The following is a 27409-nucleotide window of genomic DNA, read 5'->3' as shown; positions in this document are numbered from 1 at the left end:
TTTTGGATGACATTAAATATATAAAGTAACATTGGTAGAATAGACATCTGCTAGCTCTTGCTATGTAGGAACATGGTGTCTCTTATGATTTATGCAAGTTTATGTGTGGTTTTCAAGAATGTTCTATCATTTTCCTCATATAATTTGCACATTTCTTACTCAGTTTAAGCCTAGGTATTTTGTATTTTGCTACTACATTGTTACTTTAATGTGATTTCTCTTCTATTAGTTTTTCTAACTTGTTAGTGTGCTTGTGAATTTTATATCCTGTCTCTGTACTAAAATTTTTAGAGTAGATGTTTCCATTGGTTCTTTTAAGTTGTCCAGATATATAAGCATACTGTCTGCAAAGAGGAATAGTTTTGCCTCTTCCTTTCCAATTCTTATCCCCCTAATTACTTCCCCTTGTCCAATTGCAATGGCTACTATCTCCAGTACAGGGTTCAATAGTAATGGTAAGTAATGACTATTCTTGTCTAGTTTCTGACTTAGTGGAACACTTCTAGTGTTTTCCCACTAAGTAAGATGAAGGGTTTGGGCTGAGGTATATATATTTTATCATGTCACGATAAGAAAGATTTCTCAATTCCTATGTTTTATGATTGTTGATAAATTTTGTCAAATGTGTTTTTTGACCATTACTGGAAATGATCATATGACTTTTATTCTTAGCTCTGTCCATATGATGAATTGTATTAATTCAGAGCAAGAATTTTAAGTCCTCTAGAAAGAGCCACCTCTGAATATAAATCCCCTGTCTTCAACTGGCAGAAAGAGAAACTAAGAGTGAGGAGACATTTTTGAGCTGTTCAGTATCAATAATCATGCTGAGTCTTCACTGACTTTCTGGCTTATTTCCTAGATATGTAAGCAAAGAGAGAGCTCCCTGGCTACATGTAACTGCATTTTTACGACTCTTTGTAAAACACCATATCCCTCACCACTGCCCCCACTCTCCCTCTGGCACATGCACAATCAGGTTCAACTTTTGAAAAGCAAGGGCTTAAAATCCTCATGTCTTAGGAGGCCCGTAGCAAGTTAAAACTTTCCTCAGCCAGCACCACCGTGCCAGAATTAGGCACTGTTTCTTCTTGGGTAGCACAGACCCAGAATACACAAGCATATCCAAATTAAATGCAGACATGTTTCAGCTTGGGAGCTCAATCCAATTCCAGAAGTGGGAGATCAACTTTATTAACTAAGCCACCCACTATCCCAGGAAGATGGAGGGAATTAAAACCAGATTTTCCTGGTGTTGTAGATTTGATTTCTGTCAGCCATGGCAATTATACTCTGAAAAACTGAACTTATTATTATTATTTTCTCAATTCCTAATATCACAGTCAAGGAGGACTGAGTCCAACAAGGTGTTCCAAGTCCTCTTTCAGGTGAGAAAATGAAATAAAATGCTGACTGTTGTGATATCTGAGATTCCATTTCTTCATTATTTCAGGGGAAAGCCTCTGAAAATTCTAAAAGGGGGAGGTGTTACCATGTCGAGACTCCATCCCAATCACTTAGGCTCTCAGAAAAGACATTGAGAGCAGGTCCTATTGGCGGTAAGTTTCTGCATTAAATCCTCATCAAGATAGGAGTGGAGATTAAATGATCAGATACGTGCTAAAGATCTCTCTCATTTATATCATGAAGTTAACTAAGATGACTCTTGTGAAGTGAGCAATCAGCTTTGCAAACACTTTCCCGTCACACACACACCTCTCTGAGGCATGGATGAGAGGAATTGATGTCAAGCTGAAGCCAACCCTGAAATTCTCCCCATATCTCTTCTTAAAATAATGTTCTTCCTTTTAACTGACTCTCTTTGTATCTGAGGCTTGGGAGGATCCCCAAATATATTTTCGTTCAATCATTCTCATACCCCAAGTTACAATCCTTTGAAGTGAGACTGGGGAAGAGAAGATAAAGTTATTCAAGTCTCGTGTGCTACCATGTCTCTAAGAAGCTTCACAGGGCCAGAAGCCTTCCCTCCATCAGCATCCCCAGGTCTGCCACCCCACCTCCCCCATCCCCATCCCCATCAGCACCACCCCCACCTCCTGCATCCTGCCCTGTGCTTTCCCGTGCACCTGCCTCCAGAGGCAGATAACATGACTTGGGCTCTAGGATGGAGTGGAATGATGGCCCAGAGGTCCAAATTGTCAGAAGTGGCCAAAACAATCACTGTTGGGTGTATCATTATAGCATGATTGTCATCTCAAGAGACACAGAGGTTTTTTTTCAGGATAAACTTTTTTAAAATTCCCAGGCTCCATGCCCTGTACACTGGAGTTGCTTTTGCTCTCTAATTACATCACACGTAACACACATCCTTTGAGTTGCCATTTGAGCCCACTTCCTCTTCCTGTGTCTTCTTTGGTGGAGATGGAGCCCATATGGTGACCCGCACTCTTTACAGAGATCTCTGTACTAGAGATCCTTTTCTCTGAATACAAACAGACTGTTTGTATCAAGCCTTCCAGCCTACAAATACTCTCTAGCGATGGCAATGAACGTGGCTTCTCCACATCATTTTAGGCATGTTTTGTTTTTCTGACTTTGGTCATGGGACCTTTCATTGGGATGGGGAACACACCCTTCACTGGGATGGGGACCATGGAGATTGGAAGAGAAATGCAAGTAACAGAAAGATGGCCTCACCACTCCTTAATAAGTGATCAAGCAGATATGTGTCATGGCAGAACACTTTATGGTGCTGTGGTGATTTTACAGAAGTGATGTCACATTGAGACTGTGACCTGTGGACAACCTAGATAGCTTCCTAGCACCACACGAGCATGGAGACGCTTCCTGACCTATTGGAACTCCGCGCCTCCCTTCCCTGCTCTCTCACTGCCCCTCACCCCCACCCATCTTTCCCTTATTAGTGGTCAAGGAGCTCGTGGACTGGGATCAGGACCAGGCAGGATTATGTCCATTCCCTAAGGAAACAGATTCTGGATTAAGTACCAAACTTCAATCCATTCTCTGAGGAATCCCATCGGAATAATCTTACCTTCGGGTATGCTTCCATCTCTAGGATTAACATAATCCCTGATTTGAAACTTCTCCACAAATGAAAAGCCCATTTTAAACACAAAACAGATGGGAAGTTTCTCAAAGTCTGGTCAGCTAGAATTTCAGGTTCCCTCATGGCTTATAGACTCCATCCTCGGAAGGGTCACCCAGTGGGCTGATGGTGTAGGGAGAGCCTCTGTTTCTGTTCCCTCCTCCTGGCCTTTGTACCATTTTATTGTGTTGTTCTCATTCTCAATGACAAGGTCCAGCATGGGGAGTGTGGTTTCTGAGCACGGAAGGAACCAGGCCCCTCCACAGCGAGAGCAGCAGCCATAGGCCTGCAGCCCAGAGGGGAAGCAGCAGAACGGGCTTGTGGAATCTCCCGAGGATTTTATTCCAGTGGAGCTGGGCTTCTGGCTGTGCCCGTTTAGAGCCTGGATTTGAGGGCAGTGGTTCTGTAGGGACTGGGCTGAAAGAAGAAATTCTCTGTGTCTCCACATCTGGAGAGGCAACCCTCTGCCACTCGCCTCACTAACTCTGCAGCTCTCTGTAACTTAATTGCTGTGTGCCTCAGTTTTTTCATCTATAAAGTGGGGATAATAATAATAGTATTCACTAACGCTATGGAGATAAATATTAGAAGAAAATACATACAAAGCACTTAGGACAGTGCCTGGAACAGAGTACGTGCTAAATAAATCAATATCTCCAACTTGGACCACAGAGGAAGAGTAGCTTTCTGTGCAGAAGAGATTTTTTTGGACACATTTTCAACTTTCAGCATTTCATATCTCAAAATTATTTTTTTCAGAAAAGTGGAATAACACTGATACCAAATCATTAGAGTATATCATAGAAGAGGAGAGAAAGAGGGAAATGTTGAATAAAAGAAATGTAGGAAAATTGCAAAGGCAGCATAGCACTCCCTTACCATAAAAATGTGGGAGAGTAAAGCGGTTGAGGTTGAGAAAGTGGAAATTGGCAGAATGCAGCCTGAAGGGTGCCTGCCCTGGGAGTGTCACCTAATATTCAATTTTGTTCACTGCTGTCCCCCCAAGTGGTTTAAGCAGTGTCTGATACGGTGAGCAACAAACATGCTTTGACGTGTGACGATTTTCCCTTCCCGCCCCTATTGGGATCACTTTCCATTTCAGAAATGAGTGGTGAGCTGCACAGTGAGTGAGACTGGAAGGCAGAGAAATGTCCCTTCCTGTCCCCAAACTCCAGCCCTCAGGCAAAACTGCCAGCATCTCCCTCCTGGACTCTGTGGGGCCTCCTGACTGCTCTCTGCGCCCATTCTCCTTCCTTCCAGTACATCCTCTAGGACAGTCCAGTCATCTGTTAAAAACCCATATCTGATCACGTCCCATCATTCCCAAAACCCTCAGAGACTCCCCAGTGTCATTAGCATAAAACCTCAAATCTTTGGAATACTCCATAAGGCCCCTGGCCCTCAGCCCTGGTCACCGGCTCCTGTGCCCCTGGCTCTCAGGGCCTATCGGGGCCGAGCTCCACCTAACTCCTGCCTTCCCCCTCTGCCCTCTGCCCACACCTTTCTCTCCCTCTGCCCAGTAAACTCCTATGGACTTCAATGTCTCTTTTACTGGGAAGCTGACCTTCCTAATTAGAGCGCCTGTTTCCTGTCCTCACTGGCCTTGTACATTTCCATGATCACAGTCCAAGTAACAATGCTTCCAGCCAGGCTCCCCTCCTGGAGTGGGTAAGCCCCCCGTGGGCAGGGACCGCGTCCACCTAGTTTCACACCATGGCTTCAGCACTTAGCCCAGAGCCAGACATATGCTCCACAGGCAGTCAATCAATATTTGCTGAATGAACAATGAATTAATAAACAAAAGTGTGTGCCTGGCAACCCAAAAGGCTTCTGTTGAGAAAGTTCAGACAGGGAAAATCCAGTGTCCAAGTAACAATGCTTCCAGCCAGGCTCCCCTCCTGGAGTGGGTAAGCCCCCCGTGGGCAGGGACCGCGTCCACCTAGTTTCACACCATGGCTTCAGCACTTAGCCCAGAGCCAGACATATGCTCCACAGGCAGTCAATCAATATTTGCTGAATGAACAATGAATTAATAAACAAAAGTGTGTGCCTGGCAACCCAAAAGGCTTCTGTTGAGAAAGTTCAGACAGGGAAAATCCAGTGTCTTTAGAGCTAATTCACTCAATCAACGAATTAACTCAACCATCTGGTGGACATAAATAGGAATATGGCATTTACCCACGCATTCATTTACCTGTAGAGTGACTTCCCCAGCTGGCAGCGCTTTGTGGGTTTGCAGCAGGGAACTGACATGGTTGAGTCAGCAAACCAGGTAGCCGTTCATGCATTCACGGAGCATCTTGTTTGCAGATGCTTGAAAAGCACAAGGAGATTTTCACTCAATAATTATTTTTGTCTGCATAAAATACATATCCGTGAAAGGAAACTGATATCAAGATTCCATGGGCTTCCAAGCCGGTTTGCAGGTGAAGGGTCCAGGTTGGTTGGAAATTTGGGGTTACTTATGCTACCAATGACGAAGTCTCGGAGGCCACAGTAAAGAATCTTTCATGCTGACCATGCTGGCTGCCTGGAACCGGCTGCGAAGTGTTTGCATGTGTGAACCCAGGGACACGTTTGTGGAAATGGCCTGCCCTCCTCTCACGCTGGGGCCAAGGCCATTAGGAAAAGACTGCACAGACATCTCCGGTCAGGGCTGGAGGGACCCAAGCATCCCCTGCTCCCTAAACCCTAGAGATCCATCCCTATGGTAACTAGTGTTGATTTTTAATCTGGGTGATGACAACAAATATTCAAATCAGACTCAGCCTCTGTGGCTCTGCTTCCTGCTTCCGCCTGGCCTGAGAGGGTGCATCCTGCAGTCTCCAGTTCCATATGTGACAATGAAGGGGGTGTGCAGGTGACACGATCCCCAGCTGTGATTCTTCAGTTTGAGCCAAATAGGCTCACTGAGCGTGGAGCCCTTTGAGAGCTGGTGTCTGGAGTCTCGGGTGACATGTCCATGAGCCAGTGGGCTCTGGGAGGGCACAGCTGCACAGCTATTGGCATTCACCTCTCCTGCGGGTCCCTCCCTCTCTCTCCACGCTGCCACCCCTGTGGTTTCAGTCCACATGTACTCCTGCCAAGGAGTTTTTAAACTGTTCCTGCAAGACTCCCGTAAGAATACAGCCCCCCATTCCCCGGAGCTGAACAGAAAACATTATTTCCAGGGACACGGACATATTCATGTATAGGAGATGCTCCTTTACACCAAGTTGGAACACCAAGAAACTTCAAACAAACAGATGGATTTTTTTTCCCAAGCTCTAGTTTTATAAAAACAAAAGAGAAATGATAAGTGAACAACGTGCTCTGCAGGATGAATTTTACACAACTCTGGGATCTGACGTTGAAATAGACTTAACAGCAGATTTCACAGTTTCTTGCACTTTCTTTGTCTACATCGTGAAGTTCCTAAGGGCACCCTGGGGCACCCTGGAAATTCCTGGGCCTTCTGAATCATCAGACAAGGGAAAAATCATTTCCAGTGGTAGGTATAAAGTATTTCATTTACTTGAAATTTTTTGAAATTGGGAAATACTCTTTGGTATGGATAGGAATTCCCAATTAAGTCAAATATTTGGATATTTGAATAACCAGAACATTCCATCACTGGACCATTTTAGAGAAACAGACATTTGTCCTTCCGTAGAGAGCACAGCACGCACAGAGCAAAAACGGAGTGAAATTATTGATTTATTTGAGACAGAAGAGTCATATCCCCAAGTATGATGTATAGCAAATCAATTTGTAACTTTACCCATCCAATACCTTTAAGTTACATTTCTTCAGTAAAATTGCCCTTGATGTTCTGAAATGGGGTTCCTACAAAGCTAATAGATCGCTCCTGAAAAAACCAATTAAAAAGGATGGCTTGTTCTATAACCTACTGCACTTTCTGGCAGGGAATGTGATGATAATCAGTAGAGCAAAGGTCAGTAGGAATGATTGGCATCTGTTCTCAGGGCGTCTATGAGAAAGTTTTCAAAACCAGATAAGAATTTAATACAGGAATTTTTCGTCTGCCTAATCAAATTTAGATGCCCCAATGCTGCCTGGAATGTACGCTGTAGATTGTAATCTGCAGGTGGCTATAAATGAGTCATGTGTCTTGGAAAAGCATTCCTGAAATAGGAAAACTTTTCTTTTTTCTGGAAGGTTCAAAGGTTCTTATCAGAGGCCTGCTTCTTGACAGGAATCATTGCATTTATCCTCACGATCTCTGGGTCAGCTCAACCAGGCATTTCTTCTGCTCCACGTGGCATTGATGGGGACATGGGTGGATTTTGGTGGCAGCCGGGCTGAACTGGAGGGTCTGAGATGGCTTCACCCACATGCCTGACATTTTGGTGGAAAATTCAGGAAGGCTGCTCAGCTGGGCTCAGCTCCCCCTCTCCGGCTGGAGTCCAAGCCTCCCCATCTAGTCTCTCTCGCAGTACTTGGGCTTCTGATGTGACCGCTCAGGGCTGCAGGAAACAGAGTGGAAGCTGCCAGGCCTTCAAGGCCAGGACCTGAAAACCGGCGCCACTGTGTTCTATGTGTCAGAGCCCGCTCGGGTTCAAGGGGAAGAAACACAGGCTCCACCTTTCATTAGAGATGTTGAGGAATATTCTGTCATCTTTAACGTGCCCCAAAGTGATTGGATGAAAAACACCCAGAATTAGAGTCTGAGAATCTCTTCCGGCAGCCCATGAACAATATCCAAAGGGCCTCATAACAGTCAAGTCCTCGTGTAAATAACGCTTTTATTCCACTTCGCTTGCAACCTGATTATGCAAAACAGTTCTTTAATTTCGCAGGAGAAGTTGCACAGAGATTAAGCCCCAAAATGCAAGCTGTGAAAAAGAACCCCACATCTGACGTTCTCAGATTCTTTGCCATTTGAAAAAAAGGACTTAATAGATATTTCTCTCATCTTTGAATATCACTTCCTTAATGGTTTAAAATGCTCAGAAAATTCACTGGAGAAAAAATGCTCTTTCTATACGCATGCGTGTTGGGTCCAAGCTGAAACCATCATTACTTCACCTCCTGGGGTGACTGCCCCTCAGGTGGGCCCAGTTTTCCATTCTGGGTACAAAGGAAAAGGAAGTAGCCCATAGTTTGTAGCCGCCGCTCCCACCCCTGGTTGGAAGCCCCTCCATGTTTTAGTGTTGCATCCACTACATTGCCAGCAGAAGCTGGACCTCAGGGCCCAGCAGAGCCATGAATTAATAATATTGTGAAAGTGTTTTTCTCCTATGGTAACTCCCTAATGGCTTTAAATGTTTTTAGATCATTAAACTCTTGACAAAAAAATTGGGATGGGGAGGGAGAGGAGAAAGAAAGGGGGAGGGATAGATTAGGAGTTTGAGATTGACATGTATACACTGCTGTATTTAAAATAGATAACCAACAAGCACCTACTGTAAAAATAAATAAATACATTTTTTAAAGAAAGGAGCAAAGAAAGTAACCTTTTGCCAAAATTGTTAAGAAACATCATCGTTTTGTTTTTTAAGAAAACACTTCCTTTTCTCTTTTTTAATTTTTAAAATTGAAGTATAGTTGATTTACAGTGCTGTGTTAATTTATGCTATACTGAAAAGTGATTCAGCTATATATACATATATTCTTTTTCATATTCTTTTCCATTACGGTTTATCACAGGATATTGAATAGAGTTCCCTGTGCTCTACAGTAGGACCTTGCTGTTTATCCATCCTATATATACTAGTTTGCATCTGCTCATCCCACAGTCCCACTCCATCCCTCCCCCCACCCCCCTCCCCCTTGGCAACCACAAGTCTGTTCTCTATGTCTGTGAGTCTGTTTCTGTTTCATAGACAAAGTCCTTTGTGCCATAGTTTGGATTCCACATATAAGTGATATCATATGGTATTTGTCTTTCTCTGTCTGAGTTACTTCACTTAGCATGATAATCTCTAGGTCCATCCATGTTGCTGCAAATGGCATTATTTCAGTTTCATTTTGTTTTAGTTTTTTTTATGGCTGAGTAGAATTCCGTTGAGAAACATCATCATTTGAAAATAAATCAGGATAAATCAGCTCTGAAGTGAGATTGTAAAGTCAAAAAAGTGAAAATTCTATTACTCAGCTTACAAAAATCTGATGAGCACCCAACCTTCCAGGAGCACATCTACTGCACAAGCAAGACCCTCTTTGTGGCATGAGCTCACGGGTGACATGAATGCTGGGCTGTATCAATGCCTGCCCAGCACCTAGCAGGCAAGGAACCCCAGATCTAAGTCAGACTCACCCCACTCTCCTGACTGTAAAGTAACATATTCCTAATTCACGCCATCCCCCTCTCCCTCTGTCCTTCTGTGTGGACAGCTCAGTAGACCAAGGGGAAGCGCAGGCTTGACTTTGAGCTGTCACGAATCACTTTCAGCTCACTCTCTCCTGTCCTCTCCGTGCTTTACCCTTCCACGTTTTCACAGCCTCATGGTGAACTGTGAACCCCGCATTCCTCTCCTAGGAGGGGCTCAGCCAAGGTTATTGCTTTCCAGGCTTTGTTCTAAGCACGTCACACTACAAATACCGCCTGGTTGCTCCCAGCGTTGTTGACCGTGCCCTTGGGTTACTTCTGGCCAAGACTTAAAGCTGCCTCCTCATCTGGTTGCTTCCTGCCGCTCGGCTGCTGTGTGAAGTCCCTTCCTCAGCCACATTTTGGAAACATGACATTCCCCAAAGCTCCATGCTTAGGGTTATAGCTCCATGCAAATTTCCACCTCTTAAAAAATAGGTTTTGATAATAGTTATTATTATAAACCTCTTAGCTCTGAGTCTGTTTTTCTGTTATTAGCAGTGTGTGAACTTTACCCCCGTCATTCCAGTTTTAACGTTGGAATTCCCCGAAGCTCCACACTAGGGCCACTCCCCCCTCCAGACAATCTCTCCCATGCATCCATCAAACACAAAGGACACAAGTGACCCACAGACTCATCTCAAACCCAAGCCGCTACTCTGAACTTCAGTCCTACGTCCCTAGCTGCCTCCTGGATAAATCTCAAAGATACTTGAAAGTCAGTGTGTGTAAAGTCAAACTCACATGTCTTCCCCTAAAGCTAGTACTCGTTCAGTGTCTCCTGTCTCTCTAAATGAAGCCATTCTGCAAACAGAAACTGAAGAGGCATTTGTGAAAACCCTCTCTCCAGCTCCCAAATCCAAAGTGTCCCTTAGTAGGTCCACTTTCCTCCTAAATGTCCCTCCAGTTTGGCCTCATCTCTATCTTTGCCCTGGTCCCCTTACCACTCATCTCCCCTCCGCGTACAACCGATGATGTTTTGGAAACTCAGCCTCATCACGTAACTCCCTTGATTTAAGAGTTCTCGTGGATGGACCTAGAGACTGTCATACAGAGTGAAGTAAGTAAGAAAGAGAAAGACAAATATTGTATATTAACGCATGTATGTGGAATCTAGAAAAATGGTACAGGGGAACCTGTTTGCAAGGCAGAAATAGAGTCACAGATGTAGAGAACAAACGTATGGACATCAGGGGGGAAAGCTGGGGGTGGGCAGGTGGGATGAACTGGGAGATTGGGATTGACATATATACACAAATATGTATAAAATAGACACCTAATAAGAACCTGCTGTATAAAAATTAAATTAAATTTAATTTAATTTAAAAAAAAAAGAAAAAAATATTTCTTTAGCTTCTTGTTGGTCTTACAATAAAGCCCTAACCTGGCCTCTAAGATTCTGCATGGTCTACCTCACAACCTGGACAGCCTCATTTTAAGACTGCACTTCCTTAGCAACCTAAGTGTCCATTGACAGGTGAACGGGTAAAGAAGTTTTGGTCATACATACAATGGAACATTACTCAGCCGTAAAAAGGAACGAAATGATGCCATTTGCAGCAACACAGATGGACCTGGAGATGATCATACTAAGTGAAGTAAGTCAGACAGAGACAAATTCCATATGATATCACTTATATGTGGAATCTAAAAAGAAAATGATACAAGTGAACTCATTTACAAAACAGAAATAGATCCACAGACATAGAAAACAAACTATGGTTACCAAAGGGGAAGGGGGGAGGGATAAATTGGGAATTTGGGATTAACAGATAAACACTGCTATAGATAACATAGATAAGCAACAAGGACCTACTGTACAGCACAGGGAACTCTACTCAATAGCATGTAATAATGTATAATAGAAAATAATCTGAAAAAAATAATAATCTGAAAAAAGAATATAGATACATACAGACACACACACATATATATGTTACTGAATCACTTTGCTGTACACCTGAAACTAACACAATATTATAAATCAACTATATTTCAATTAAAATTTTAATTAATTTTTTTCTTAAAAGATTGTACTGCTTTGATCCCCATGCTCCAAACACCCTAGGCTTTCAGCTCCTGAAGTGCTCTGTGCTTATTCCCATGATAGGACTTTGGATAAGGTCCTCTGCCTGAAATATTCTCACCCTTGGTTAATTCCTATTCCTAGAGATCTCAACACATTGGTCACTCCTTCAGGAAGTTTCCCTGACTGTCCTAAGTTTCCTAGTATTAGGGTGGCCTTATGGTTTCTCTTCCAAACCAGGACCCTTTTGAGAGTGAAATTAGGTACTATAGTTCATTTTGCTGGGATATGGGACTGTGCCTAGCAAACAGAACCATGTGTTCACCTACCTATAGAGGTCTTGTCCTGCATTTTATCCTTCTTTTTAGTGATTATAACTTAGTAGTTATACATGTGTTTGTGTAATTTTGGGGGGTGAAGTCTTCTCCACAAGGATAGCTGGTAGCCCCATGAAGTCAGGAACTCTGTTTCATTTTTGGAACTCCATTATACAGGCATACCTCATGTTATTGCACTTCACAGATACAGTGCTTTCCGCAAATTGAAAGTTTGTAACAAGCCTGCATTGTCAGATGACAGTTGGCTTTTTTAGCAATAAAGTACTTTTTAATTAAGGTGCATACATTGCTTTTTAGACATAATGCTATGGCACACTTAATAGACTACAGCATAGTGTAAAGATAACTTTTACATGACAGGGAAACCAAAAAATTTATGTGACTCACTTTACTGTGACATTTGCTTTATTGCAGTGGTCTGGAACCAAACTTGCAATATCTCTGAAGTCTGCCTATATTCCCAGATTTAACATAGTGCCTGGCATATGGTAGATGCCCCAAAAGTATTTCATCTTTGAATGTACGTCTTTTCTACTCTCTGCATCTTTCCATCTTGACCATTTATTTCCCTCCAACCAGTAAGTGGCCCCAGGTGGAGCAAGTGACATTCACCCATTTTTCTGGGAAGCTCATCTGGCCCCGTTTCGTCTTGCATGGGTGTTAAATAGGCCTGAGGGGCTTTGTCCCTGAAACAAACCCTCTCTGATCAATACGTGGGCTGGCAGAAAAAGTATGCAGAAAAAAGAAAGTAAATCTTCAACTTAACAAAGGTCTCTTCCTATACAGAAAGGTCCTCTTTAGAAAGTAATTTTATGCTGAGAAAGCACTCACCCCACCACCACCTAACACACACACATACACACACACACACACACACACACACACACACAGAGCTGGGGGAGAAGTAGAAGGAAAGATGGGTAGGGAGCCCAGTCTCCCTGGGTCAGGCCCCTCCGCTCCTCTGAAATTAGTTTGCGCTTTCAAATAATAATAGTTAATACTTAAGTCATGTCTTAAGTACCTGTATTTTCTCATATGATTCTCACAACAGCTATATAATATTATGTAGTGCCAAAACTTAGCCTCATTTTACAGATGGGGGAATAGGTTGAAAGTTGTTAAGTAAGTTGTCCAAACTGACACACCTATAAATGGTGGATATAAAAGCCAGCCTCCAAGATGGTCCCAGCAATCCTCGAGTCCCTTGTGTGGCCCCATCACACACTGGAACCAGTTTTATCCATGTGACCAGCAGAGCATGGCGGGAGTGCAGTGGAGACAGCCACACGGCAGGAACTGAGGCATCTCATCAGCCCAGCCTGGGGGCACCCTGCCCATCCTGTCAAACCTTCAGACGGCTGCAGCCCTAACGGACACTTGACTACAGCCTCACGAGAGACCCCGGTGAAATAATAACATTTATTGTGACTTTACAGCTCTAAGTTCTGGGGTTAATTTGTTACTCAGCAAAGATCATTAATACAGCAACGCTGGGATTCGAACCTGAGCAAACAGAGGGCAGAGTCCACATTCTACCCCTGTGCTAAACTTCCTCTCCTGTACTAAACCTGTCAAGTTTATTCAGGCTTCACTTAATTTCCAGCCCCTTTTGATCTGATCTTTCTTTACCACTGAAGGGAGAAAATGGCACATGGTCGGGGAGAGGGACTGAGGGAGGGGATGGTGATGAACTGGTCAAGGTCCAGGTGTCCGAGGTTTTCACTGCCCGTTAGGAGCTTGTGACCTGAGCAGGGGTCAGAATCTTCCTCAGTATAGAAGGGAACTGACGTACGATATCGCTTACATGAGGAATCCAAAAACAGTGAACTTATGTACAAAACAGAAACAGACCCACAGACACAGAAAACAAACTTACTGTTACCAAAGGGGGAAGGAGGGGAAGGGATAAATTAGGAGGCTGGGAGTATCGTATACACACGACTATATATAAAATAGGTAAACAAGGACCTACTGTATAACACAGGGAACTATACTCAATATGTTGTAATAACCTATAATGAAAAAGAATCGATATATGTATATGTATAACTGAATCACTGTGCTATATACCTGAAACTAACACAACATTGTAAATCAACTATACTTCAATTTAAAAAAAATTTTTTTAGTAAAAATAAATAAATAAAAGGTAACGGAGACTCTCTGGTCAGTGTTGAAGGCATGGTACAGGTACTTAGCATAAGGGAGATTCCTGAGGGCTCAGGAAAAAGTGGGGCTTCAGCTGGGCATTAAAAGATGAGTGGGGTTTAACAGCAGGAGAGTGGGTAGAGAGAGAAAGGGGGGAAGTGGTAGTAACAGTTGGAGGGGAATCACTGGAGCTCGAGCAGGAACTTGCCAGCATGTGGGGTTGTTGTGCCGGGACCAGCCTTTCTGGGTCATTAGGTCCCTGGAGCAGGTTGAGGGGAAACAAGATTGCACCGCACAGTGGCCGAGACCCTGGGCTCTGTCACCAACAAGGAGGTTCCACCCTCACCCTGACCCTCCACTTTTCTAGTCACGTGACCCTGGGACACTCACTTAACTTCTCGGGCTACAATTTCTTCAATTATAATCTATCCTCCTCTCAGGGCTGCAATGAGGGATTTTTATTCATTATCACTATGTATGGAGAACCAACTCTCTGCCTGGCTCTGTTCTAGGTCCTTGGGATATATCTGCAAATAGAAACAGACCAATATCCTATGGCATCCACAAGTGTGAGCATGACTCAACCCACAGAAAGCACTCAGAGCTGTGCCTGGGATAAAAGAACACTCAAAACATTTCATAGATCTTAGCTGCTACTAAGACTAAAAGGAGATGGGGGCTGAACGGTAGAGTGCATTCATAATAACACATTTTCTCAATGAGTTAAATCACCAATTTGTCACCTGAGTCACCCAGTGTAGGAAATCAAACTCAATGACTAGACCTTTTTGCCCAGAGGCTTCCTTGCTTCCGGACAAGCAGGGTGAGTGAAACTTAGCAGTGAACCACTCGGAGGGTAAACAGGAACAAAAATATCCCCACAGACCCGAGAGAGCCTTGTGGGACGCTTTGCCGTCGGACACACATAGGGAGAAGCTCCATCATTTTAGCAAATTACTGTTTTATGTTTATTTAAAGAAAGAACTTGTGCTCTAGCTGTGAATGAATCGCAGATTTTAAGCAGAACCAGATTTCCCAAGTTCCATTATCTTTTCACTCAATAGCTTTGCCCCAAATAGAGCTCTTTGCTTTCATGTGAATGTCTGCCAAATTTTTTAAACTTCTCTTTAAGACATCTCACTCTAGAGGCTATAGCATCTCCATTCTAGCCCAAGAGAAGGAAAGCGTGCCTCTGAGAGGCTGAGAAAGCAGGTGGGGAGGTGAAGAGTTCCTCCAAAGTGTGGCCTCTGTGTAGATGCAGGCACATCCCTGTATTTACATAGATTGTAGTTAATCCAAAACTATGTCTTCTGAACATGAATTCCAATTTGGGAAACTTGAATCCTGGTTTGTTCCTTGAAACTTCTTCCTTCCTTCCTTTGTTTCTTTCCTTCATTCTTTCTCCTTCTTTCTTTCTCTCTCTTTCTTCTTTCTAAGTGAAAGTAATCATTCTCCCTGCTCACCATCCCCTTCCCCAAATCCTCCCAACTATAAGGACAGAATAAGAATGCAGCCAGGAGTCGAAAAGATTTAGCCAAGAACATCACTGCAAAAAGTCAGAAACATTTCTAGCCTGAGCGGGTTTACTTGTGTGTCTGCACAAAGTTCAGGGACCCACACGAACACTTCCCTGTCTGTGTACTACAGCACCTACCAGACAAAGAAATATATTCCTGAATTGGAAGTGAAAATGTCAAAGACAGGTATGAGATTCCATTTCTCCCCGTGGTACCACAGGCCTAATTAATAGTAGTATTAGGACAAAGCAGAAGAGAAGGAGGAGGGGAGAGGGGGAGGGGGAGGGGGGAGACAAGGGAAGCGCCCTGCTGCGATGTCTGGTGGGAGAGGGCATGTTAGGGCTCTGAATGCACACCTGCAGAGCAGGACGGGATCTTGGAGCTGCTCAGCTGAGGGCACTGTGGCTTCTCCAGCAGGTGGCACTAGACTAACCTTGTTGCCAGCAGATGTGTCTTCCTGGCAGCTGAGGGTAATAAAACAAACACCTTGAATTCTTTACCCCGGTCCACTGTTCTATTAAGGGCTCTGTAAGGATAGAACACTCACAGCCATTCTAAGAGAAGAAAAGGGACGTCCACTAAATTCCAGACACAGACTTTCAACCTTCCCAACAAGCCCCCAAGGTCAGTATTACCTCCGTTTACAAATGAGGCAACTAGACTCGGAAAGGATAAGTACATTGCCCCAAAGCAGACGTTTTGTTGGTGCAGAATCAAGACTGGACACAAGCCTGTGATCTTTCCGCTCACCACCTGCTCTGCAAACAGCAAAAAGCTCATCCTCCCCACAGGTTCCCCTGGAGCAGAACTCAGCTAACTTGAGTTGAGAGATTCTATACAAAAGGCTGCCCTATGAGCCAGAAACCCTTTCTATCCTCATTTTACAGATAAGGAAACAGAGGCTCAGATCAGTGGAGAAACTCACCTGAGCCCCACAGGTTCCTGATCATCCTGAAGCCATGCTCATCCAGGCGTGCCTGGAGGTGACCAAGAGCCCAGGTCCCCCAGGCAGTTGTGATCTCTGTTTCCATCACAGATGAGGGAATTAAGTTTGGGGTTTGACTTCGGCTCTAACCATAGGATCCACTGGGACAGATCCATTTACCCAGGAAACAGCAAATGAAATGAAGAGAGATAGAATTATTTACACTGTTCTAAAAAGCAAAAGGAATAGGGCCACCACATTCGCCATCTTTATGCCCCAAGAAAACCCTCTTCTACGCTGCTTGGTGAGTGAGAGCAGCGTCGAGAGGGGGGGTTTGTCTTCAACGCGGAAAAGACAACGGTGCCAAGGAAGCCTTGCCAGGACGCGAGGCCTCCCAAACACGGGGTTTTAGGACAATTAGTCACTTGCAGGCCTTCCTAAAAGCAGTCAGAAAGCTTTTTAAAGTGAAGCGTAAATGTCATCTAGTGTAACTGTTGGGTTAGGATAGGCATTTTTGCTACTAAAAAATAGGAGTCAAATTAAATTTTTTAAAATAAACTCTTTACAATTCAGAAATTCCTGAAGGCCTCAGCACTTCTGCACCCTAGATCTTAATCACCTCACTTTAGGTAATGTATGCAAGATGCAACTTACATACATTACCTAAAGTCTAGGGAGGATCCTTGTGAGTCACTGTCTGGTTATTTGCAGTTTTTCCACATAAAGTAATGCGAGGACAAATGGATTCAAAACATAGAGACGGAGGCTCTCAGGTCTGCACTTTGGGTCCTTAATGGGCACATCCTACCTCCTGCCTGGGACCCAGGCTCCTCCTCTGTACAACTCTCACATGAAAGTGTTTCTTTGTTAATATTTTAGCAGTTTGCAACAGAAAGTCTTTAGAGGCAACCAAATGTGATTAAGTGTATTTTTTCCAACATATAATGTTGCAACAAAGAGGCAAGTAATAGACCCATCTTCCCCAAAACCATTTAGCAGCCTCCTGGGAGGCACAATTTCCTTTCAAAGTAAACTATATTTCAATTCATAGAATGTTTTTATTACACAAATTGGACTAAGTAATTGACTGTTTTGGAACCGGCTCCTTCATTGTCTCAATAACAATTAGCTAATGAAACACTGCACAGTAAAGCGATAACCTGAAAAGGTTCAGGTAAGATTTCCTGTAATCGTTTGCTCTAAACCCCATCTTGCCTTCCCTAATTTCTCTTTGACTGTTCAAGATAGGATCACGACATTTAAATCCATCCTATAGCCTGGCACTTGGATCAGTTTGCAAGTACACAACAATGTTCGCACTAGGAACAGGAGCAGAGGTGATATTTTTACACTTGATGGGCGCATTCCAGAGCACAGTCCACACAGGAGCAGAATGTCAGCAGCGTTAGAAAGCCAACACTTGGCGGTTCTTAAATACTACATTTTATAAATAATGGAGTGGAGCGCTTTTTTCTTAAAGTCTCATCTTTGTCTCCTTTCATTTTTAGTCCAACTATCACCAATTCAAACATTCACCACCACTTACAAGTGCAAAGTATCACACTAGGAAGAACTGAAAGACATTGACTTTGCTCCTAAAAAGTTATGCAACATAGATAAAAAATAAGATATGAACATGAACATATAAATATCTACCACTATGTGCCCAAAGCAGTCTATTATAGAGTTGAATTCATGGTCCAGGGGAGAGGCCATTTGTGCTGAGAAGCTCTAAATGGGGCCAGTATATTCCGAGAAAGGGGATGAACATGAAATGGTCATCTCTAATTTTCATAGAAGACAGATGTATGTTTCCATTCCTGATGTGTATGGATGGTTATAGCTCTTATTTCTTTCCTTTTCCTGTCTATTATCTACTTTCCTATGTGTCTGTCTCTCTAGAATTTTATCTTCACAAACTTTTCAGCTGTATCTTTGTACTTGGGCATGAACTTGGGTGGTGGCAACAGCAATTTACCCCACTTTCAACCCTAGAAATACCCATTAGCTGCAGTTTTTCCAGAAATGGAAAATCTCACAGAAAGACAGAAATGTGCTCATGAGAATCTTGTCTATGTGGATCTCTTCTCAATACATGTTTTTCACTGTCAGTAAAAGGAATGTGAATAAAAGGACAGGCTTCATGGATGACCAGTTGTCTGTGGAGCCACCCCTCCTTTACTGTCCCAAAGGTATGAACTCAGTCAAAAACTAGTATCCTTCTTGTTTAAGTCACTGGACGCTAACCATCCAAAGGCAGGGGCCCATCCATCTGGGAGGGGGATCATTGTCACTGTCTACAGTCAGCTTGACCACAGTGACCCAGAAATGCTGTTCTGCCTTTACTCTGCCTTGAGCTATAAGAATGCTTCTTCTTTTAAAGTTGGGCTTTTTTTAGCCTTAATCCTACTCTAAGGCAGCAATTCATATTAGAGACAATTCAGAGGTATTTTTTGGATCACTCATGCGTTGCTGGTGAAAATGTGAAATGGACCAGCCACTCTGAAAAATAGTTTTGTAGTTTCTTGAAAATCTGAACATGAAACTACTATATGACCCAGCAACTGTACTCCTAGGTATTTATCCCAGAAGTAAAGACTTGTGTGCACACAAAAACCTGCACAAAAGTGTTTATAACAACTTTATTCATGATGGCCCCAAACTAGAAACAATCCAGATGACCTTAATGGATAAACAAACTATGGTACATCCATACCATGGAATATTACTTAGCAGTAAAAAGGAGTAAACTATTGGTACACAAAACACCCTGGAGATTTATACTGAGGGCCAATATCCAGGTTGTGATCATGTACCTATAGTCTTGCAAGATGTTAAGTTGAGAGGTACTGGGCATAGCATACGTGAGATCTCCCTGTATTATTGCTTACAACTGCATATGAATCTACAATTATCTCAAAATTAAAAGTTGAATAATAAGAAAAGAACTGTCATGTAAGAAAAACCTCTCTGTGATGTTTATGGCACCATCTCTTCTGATCACCTTCAAAACTCTGGGAATACAGAGTTCATTAAAATGAATGGGTTGATAGCATCCTCATAATCATATTTACGTAAAGGAATGGTCTTTACTGACTACAAATACTATATCGTCTTTGCTCCTAAACATTTCTCTAGGTGAATTTTGAAATGAGTTGCATCTTACAGTTATTGAAAGGAGCTTTCTGATTCATAGGAAAAAAATCAGTCAACCTCAAAACAAGTTTCTAACAGAAAATGCACAAATATTAAGCAGTATGCTCTTGGCATGATATTTTATAGTAATTCTTCATTTTATGTATGTGGGAATATACATGCCACAGTTTTATGCTGGAATCTTTTGCCAAAGTTTCCTTTTTGTCTGAGGTCCAATGTTTCTGGTTGGAGTTTCTTAACAAAATATGCATCATTTCCACTGGGGTTTATACCAGAAATAATTATATAAAACGGTGGTATGGTGGAAACAATACAGATTTTATAATTCATTATTGCGTCGTTGCTAAACTTTACAACTTTCCGGGTTTGAAGACCTGTCCTAACTACTCCAAATTACCAGGAGGAATCACAAGTGATGTATAAGCACCCTCATCTGGGTTGATTATCACAGTTTCGGAAGAACTGTGACCCAAGATTCTGTTGATTTTCGCAGACTCTGAAAATTAAAAAGGAAACTTCATGTCGATGCAGTAATGGATGTGCCAGGTTCATTGCTTAATTCAAAAACGGCCCTGAGCTTAGCTCACTCCCCCTGACATCTCCTTACGTGGACAGACTTCTGTTTAACAAACCGCCTTCCTGCTCCTGCTCCGCCGCTAACTCGTACAAGGCACTGGTTTCTCTATATCTCAAGTTTACTCTTCTCCATATTTATTTTTTTACTTACAATTCTCCCTGGAGTAGATTTGAGGGTTAACAAAATGCTTGCAGAACACTTTCAGGTTATCAAAGGAAAGTACAGGGAAACTCCCTTTAGCCAGAATAACAACAAAGTTAAAAGAAAAAGATTTACATGTATGTATTATTTTTAAAAACAAATGAAGTTTAAACATTCTCTAAGGTATTGAAATATGAAAGGTCTTTAGAACAGCTGAATTAGTTTTTAAGATTTTGTTTGGATTATTTTACAGTATTCTAGTTCTTGGAAGATTAGTTTCCCAAATCTAATGTCTAATTCAGTGCTCAGAGACTAGCCATGGATCAGTCAGTACCAGCATCGCCAGGGAGCTTGTTAGAAATGCAAATTATTGGGTGGACCTATTAAATCAGATTTAGATCAATTGAACAAGAATCCCTTGGGACCAAAAAGTCTGCGTTCCATCAAGTCCTGCAGGTGATTCCCATGTGTGCTGTATTTTGAGAATTACTAATATTAAATCAGTGCTGCTCAAAGGCAATGTCCACGCAATGGGCTGAATCCTGCCCCCTCCAAAATTCATATGTTGCAGCCCTAACCCCTAATGTAGTCTTTTGGAGATAATTAAGATTAAATAAGGTCATAAAGTTGGGGTCCTGATCCAATAGAACTTTAGCCTTATAAGAAGAGGAAGACAAAAGAGCCCCCCCTCTCTCCCCCCCCTTCCCATTCGCCCTCCACATGTGAGGGCACAAACATCTGCAAGCCAGGAAGAGGACCGTCTGCAGAACCTGACCATGCTGGCAGCCTGATCTCGGATTTCCACCTTCTAGAACTGTGAGAGAAAAGACATTCATGTTGTTTAAGCCACCCAGGCTATGTATTTTTTTATGGCAGCCTGAGCAGACTAAGACGGCACATCTGGGGATCTTATTCAAATACAGATTCTGATTCAGTAAGTCGGGAAGTGGAAGCAGGTCTCCTAAGGGATGCCATTTTCCTGGTCCACAGATCCCACTCTGACACTCTGAGTAACAAGGGTATAGATGATTTTCCATTTCACATAGAACAAAATCCAACCCCTACCCCCCATTTCGACCTGCAAGGCCCTGCAAGATTGGGGACCTCTCTGATTTCATCTTGTATCCTCTTCCTCACCCCCTCCTCCTTCTCCTCAAACATGCTAAGCCTCTTCCTTCTTCTTCCTGCCTCAGGACCTTGGCATGTACTTTACTTTCTGCCTTTGCCCCCAGCTCTTTGAACAACTGCTCCCTTCCCATCCTTCGGGCCCCAGTTCAAATGTGTTTGTCCCAGAAAGAACACAACTATGAAAGCAGCACCTCTCCTGTCCCCAACTCTGTCCCACCTCAGCCTCTCACAGGCTGGCCTCCCCTGGAAGTGATCGTGTCCCTTTATAAACGGTTGATCATCCTCTCCTCCACAAGAAGGCAGACTCCACAACAGCTAAATCTTGTTCCTCGTTCACCTAACAACGTTTGTTCACGGAATAACTGACTTAAGGTCACCCCCTCGCCGAGGTCCCAATACTGAAATAATAGGAATGCTCCCCTCGTCATATACAGGTAGATGAGGACGTCAGGTTCACTCACTGGGTGTTGACTAGAGTCCTTGACCCACCTGGCCCTGGTTTGGGAGTCACTGGTGATCTCCTCCAGCCGGCTTCCCCTTGTCTGTATCTGAGCCAGGTCTGACCAGGAGAGGAAGGCCATCCATAGGATCAGTCACTGAGCATCAGTCACAGGGTCATGATGCTGGTTTTGAAATGGATCAGAGTTCAGGGCTGGCACCGCTGCAGCCTCTTTGCGTGCAGTCATCCTCTCACTCTTGGCTGCACTTTTGTCTCAGCTTTATGACTTAGCACCAGCTCCTGCCGCCTCTAAGCCAGGCTGATTCAGCTGGTGGCGCTGGAGCCCTGACACACCATCTGCCTGTGTTCACACCCCCCTTGGAGCACTGGACTCTTTCCCCACTGTGACTCCTGCTTCAAGAAGCGCTTGTGGTCCTGCACGTGAGTGGATGGATGGATGGCACAGAAACAAAACTCCGTCAGCTCACACAGCTCACGAGGGCCAACAGTGCATAGTCTAGCTTCCTACTGACAGCTTGCCATGGACCACAGTGGGGGGATTTACACCAGAGAAATTGGTAAATGCTTCACATCAGGATTTTGTCCTGATGTCCCCAGAGAGCCAGTGGTTAAACATTTACCAGCACCCCAGCGGCTGAAGTCCACCTGAACTGGAAAAGCTCCTGCTCTCTGGACATCTCCTGCCACTTTGATGTATCATCCAAAGAGATGTCCCCAAAGTGCCCTCACCCATCCCACACACACGGGGTCTGAGTTAGCTTGGGCAGCTGCCTCTTCAGAGATTCCGGTCCTGGTTTCTGCAACCAGCTCTTTTCATCCTATTCTCCTCTCCCTGTGCCCTCCCCCCACACCACACACACACACCACAGAGTGAGGTCTCATTGGCTTGGAATTCTTAAAGCACATTGCAGCTTCTGACAAACGCACAGCGTACTCTGAACGGTGCTAAAAGAGACACAAACGCAAGCAACTCCTTGACTCTCACCCACGACACATCACTTGAAATTTTCCAAAAGCGAATCGTGAAAGTTGGTGCTCATTCTCAAGCTCCCTAAATTTTCTTCCAGACACTTTTCTAGGTTTTCACAGACCAGAAAGACACACAGTTTATATCACTGATACTATCAAAGTTCTGGCACAAATATGCAGTTGGTTGCCCAGAGGAAAGAAAATAACTCAGCCCTGGCCGGAGGGTCAGCTCGAGTGCACGATCACATAGGTGTGCAGTTCGTCACTCTCTGCCTGGAAACGCTCTTCATTCCTGTCCAGCCTGATGTTTAAATCTGTGCTTATCAACCTGGGAGCAGCACAGTGTCAATCAGCAGCATCTAAGGGGCTTTTTCCAAACTCTGAGCAAAGCATCAGCCTTGTCTTCTAGTAACTACACACCTTTCCATGACAAGCCACTGCTTTAAACATTGTATTCTTTATTTTACACTCACATACATCTTATTTCCACAACTGGGTTGTAGGTATCTTCAAGATAGAGAAAGTGACTTACACATTATTTTATTTCTTCCAGGATACTGGAACAGTTCAGACAACACTAAAGTTAAAGTTTTCTATATGTCAAAAAAAAAAAAAAAAAACACCCCATGCTATACATACAAGTTAAGGGCAAACACCTAACTAAATATATAAATGACAAAAACCTAATCCTAACTAAATATATTTGCAACATGTAACATCTGTAGTCAAATTTTTAAACCGCTTATAATTAATTAGGGAAAAAATTCATTCACCTTCCCCAGATAGGCAAAAATTTTAAAGGGGAAATTCACAAAAATGCACAGATGGGCAATAAACATTTAAAAATATGGGGAACCCCACAGGTGATCAAAAAGATGCAAATTTAAGCAACAGTAAGATGTTTCTTTACCTATTAAATTGATTTTAAAATTGCTTACCTGATTATACCCTCTGTAGATGATTTTGGGGGAAATGGGTGCAATTCTACATTTTGGGGAGAGGTGTACATCATCGTGGTATTGCTAAAAAAGAGAAATTGGAAACAGCATGGTTGTGTGACAATAAGAAATTAAAAATGAAATACAATAAAGCCATTAAAAATATCATAGAAGAATATTTAATGACACAGAAAATGTTCATGAAATATGCTAATAAATTGTGTAATTGTAGAAAAATATAGAAATGTACAGAAATATCATAAACATATATTGTTTGGTGATAAGAGATGAAGGCAAATGTTTAAGGTTTTGACGTTTAAAATGGAAAGTGTTTATTACATTTGTGAATCTTCAGGGAAGCCTTTTTTTTGGAAACAGGAAATAATGGAGCCCTCTCTTTCAGTTTTCTTGTACTAATTAGGAGTAACTCTTCATACGATAAGCCAAGTTTTTTTCATCAATTTGTGTCAATAAGCAGATAAAAGTGTCACGTCCTGGAAGATCAAAACCTGGGAACCAAGTTCTCAGTCATTGCTGTGTGGCGGTAATAAAAAGTGCCCCTTTAGAGGCTGGCCCTAAATGTTTTAGGCTTGATTTAGTTATAGGAGCATCATACAGGGGGTTGAGTGAGAGGTCCTGGGACAGGGAAGGAAAAATGTACACAGCAGGGTGTGGGGAAGGGAGGGTGGAGATAGCTCAGAGCTGATCTTCTCTCGACTCCTCTACAAGAAAACAACAAGTGTAGAAAACCTGGAGCAGACCAGTGACCTCTGGCCCTGGAGCAGCCTTCTAGCAGATTCTCTTCCTTGCTCTGCAGAAGCCTCGTTAGAAAGATGTGTCTTCAGGCAGCCAGGCTAAAACTCATAAGATGCATTTCTGTGTTACCAAATCAAGAGCTCAGACAGCATTAGTGTTTAGCAGCAGAATCCAGACTGTGTCACGTCCACTCGGTCCTGGCCCAGAATTTCAAAGAGCTGAGAGAGTTCTCTCCAAGTTACTTTAGATTTTTACTTGCCCAGAGCCTGGAAGTATGAGTGTCACTGCATTTCTAAAAACAGTGACAATTTTTCCATCCCCTCCTAATATGAGAGCTCTCCTGTGTTTCTCCCCAACCAATACCCCTTTCCCCACCAAACCATAAATTCGGTCTGGATTCTAACACTCATGGTGTCTCTCCACGAGAACCTGCTCAAACATTCAGCCCCTACTTGGCCTGACTGGTGGCTCCGTTAATCCAAATGGCTACATTGGAAAGCAGACACGGACACGGCAGCTCTCAAAGGCCAGCTAGGTGATGTCTTGGTCTGTCTGGGCTGCTCTAACAGAACACCACATGCTGGGAGGCTTGTAAAACATAGACGCTCTTTTCTCAAAGACCCAGAGGCTTCAAGTCCAGGATGGAGGCCCCAGCCGATGTGGTGTCTGCTGAAGGCCCCCTTTCTGGTTCACAGCCTGCACTTTCTGGCTGTGTCCTCACATGGTGAAAAGGGCCAGGGGGCTTGCTGGGACCTCTTTCATCAGGGCACCAATCCCATTCATGAGGGTTCCACCCTTATGACCTCATCACTCCCAAAGGCCCCACCTTCTAATAACATCACAGGGGGAATTAGGATTTCTAGATGAATTCTGAGGGGGCACAGACATTCAGACCATAGCAGGTGCTGTCTGCACACAGCCCACGACCTGAAACTAAGCCTAAAAGTCACTGGAGCAAAAGCCAAACATAGACAATAGCTTCATCTTCTCGCTTCATGTGCTTCTCCTGGTGATGGAAGTGGCCAGAAATCTGAAGCAAAAAAAAAACCAGAAATACCTTCTTTGGTGCCACTGAGGTGCATAAGAATGTAAAAGGCTCAGGGTGTGAAGGGACACGAGAGATGATTTTTCCAGCCTTCTCCGGCCATCAGCACCTCTTTCTGACCTCCCATCACACAGCCCCATCACCATCAAGCTCACTGCCTTTCAAAGCAGCCTAGTCCATGGGGCAGTGCTGTTGGTTAGAAAGGGCAAGCATCCCTCTGTTGAATTACACCTACCTTTCCAACTCTTACCTGCTCTGCCTTCATGGAAGGCAAAAGGGTAGAAAATCGCATTTCCATTTATGCCTTTAATTGTAATGTTGGGGACGTGTAGGGTTAGAAGAAGTAAGGAAACCCTTGTAGAAGTGATCAGGCAATTTTAGGATGATCCCCTACAAACCCTCACCAATTCCATTTACTGTTTTGTAACAAATGCTCAAAGAATTAGAAAAACACCCCTGAGGCTACGCGAACTAGGCATTGACTGTTAAGATTTAATGTCCTGAGACCACAGCATTGCTTTTCTTAGCATCATTCCTCAAGATGTGAAGGCCCATAAAAAGTTAATTTGTATAAATACCGTTTTCCGATTTTTCCTCTTTCAGTACAAACATTATGGCTTATAAATGTTAACATGATTAATGAACTATTAAAAAGAGGTACACATGTCACTGCCTCCCATTTACAGCCTCACGTGTACTTCTACCCACATTGCACTTCTTAGAAGCACGGGGGGGAAACAATAGAGGAAAAACCCACAAACGCTAGAGGAAGCTGCGTTTCTGCCCGGGGATCTAGCCATCAACTGAGAGGAGCAGGAGGGGTTCTTTCTTTTTTCTGTGAGCTTCCTCTTAGTGATTTTTGATCTAAAGGTCAATGAGATTACCTCCGTATTTCCCCGTAGTCTTTTTATTTTTTTATTTTTATTTTTTTTGCGGTACGCGGGCCTCTCACCGCTGTGGCCCCTCCCGTTGCGGAGCACAGGCTCCGGACGCGCAGCCTCAGCGGCCATGGCTCACGGGCCCAGCCGCTCCGCGGCATGTGGGATCTTCCCGGACCGGGGCACGAACCCGCGTCCCCTGCATCTGCAGGTGGACTCTCAACCACTGCGCCACCAGGGAAGCCCCCGCAGTGTCTTCACAACAAAACCATGTAAGAGCCAAGTAACCTGTCACTGTGAACTGTATCTTTGTTTCTAGGGCTTATTACTCAGCGTCTTGAAAAGATTCAAGACAGACACAGAGGCAAACAAGGCAGACCCTGGCTTCTCTTAGTCCATGTCTTCAAGGTCCAAAAAGCAGCTAAAAGAAAATTCACTTCTTTGCTGAAGGGAAAAGGCTCAGGGTTTTTCTGAGTTTAGACCACACATTCTAATGGCACTCCCATTTTTCTTATAACCCATGTAAACCATAAATGAATTAATTTCTTCTAATCCAATATTTTGTGCTAAAATCATTTATCCAGGCTCAGCAGGGGCACAAAGCCTTTGGGGCTGGAAAGTTGTTTACTATTAACTTGGGGGCACCATGATTAAATTTGCCCGAGTTGGTGCTTCGTAGTGTTTGTATGTAAATAGCCCTTCAATCACTTTTTTCTTTTCTTTTTCCCCTTTGGTAACTTTGTAAGCTCTTTAGAGGACACAAGCCTTGGGTGTAGATGTCTATGCGTCCAAGGCAAGCACAGTACTTCCAACAGAGTGGACCAGCAATAAATATTTGTTGAGTAAACAAATTCTTGAGGAAGGGAGCATTTATACAATGTACATTATTTGGGGGTAAAAATTGCAAATACTTTCAAATGGAGTATGTGTTTGCAGATTCTTCTGGGGTGAAGAAACACATCCAGGGCTGCAGTGCAGCCAAGACACCCAATTCCTAAGGACCCCGTTCTCATAGATTATAGACTGGCCT

The sequence above is a fragment of the Mesoplodon mirus genome, assembly GCF_964341445.2.
Source record: "Mesoplodon mirus genome assembly, chromosome: 4".
NCBI classification, from domain to species: domain Eukaryota; kingdom Metazoa; phylum Chordata; class Mammalia; order Artiodactyla; family Ziphiidae; genus Mesoplodon; species Mesoplodon mirus.
This window is presented reverse-complemented; position numbering follows the sequence as displayed.